Here is a 574-nt window from a genome sequence, read left to right as displayed (position 1 = left end):
TTTAAGTCAATTAATTTACCCCCCTCTTAGTTGTAATATGTTCTTACACTTATATATACATAGTTTGACATATGAAATGATATATATGCAAATATTTTGTGAAGTATTTTATTTATGGTGAAAATATTAGACAATCAATGACATATAAAATAATGTAGGTACTTTGGTGATAAATCTTTGCACAAGAGTATCCTAAATCACTAGCAAAAAAAATTAAAAATATTTTTAAAATATGACATTTTAATAGTAGATATATGGCTGAAATGAAACACACTATCTACTTTAGATTAAAAAGATATTATTACTTTGTACACAATTGAACAAAAGTCAGGGTGAATAAAAGTCGGGTTGAGATGGATAATAGTTGTCCCTTACACCTGACTCTAAATATTGATTTAATCTAATTTTTTGAATCTAAATCCAATTCTAGACCAAATGAAATTCTTCCATATGCATATCTAAATAAGATCGTGTCAATTTGAGTGAGTGAGTAGGATATGGTCCTTCATGATTTCACCACTTTTAAATCTAGTAGATAATTTATGAATAAAAATGTTTTTTAAATTAATGTATA

This window comes from Lupinus angustifolius, chromosome LG19 (assembly GCF_001865875.1).
Source record: "Lupinus angustifolius cultivar Tanjil chromosome LG19, LupAngTanjil_v1.0, whole genome shotgun sequence".
Lineage (NCBI taxonomy): Eukaryota > Viridiplantae > Streptophyta > Magnoliopsida > Fabales > Fabaceae > Lupinus > Lupinus angustifolius.
The sequence above is the reverse complement of the archived record's forward strand: the minus strand, read 5'-3'. Positions refer to the sequence as shown.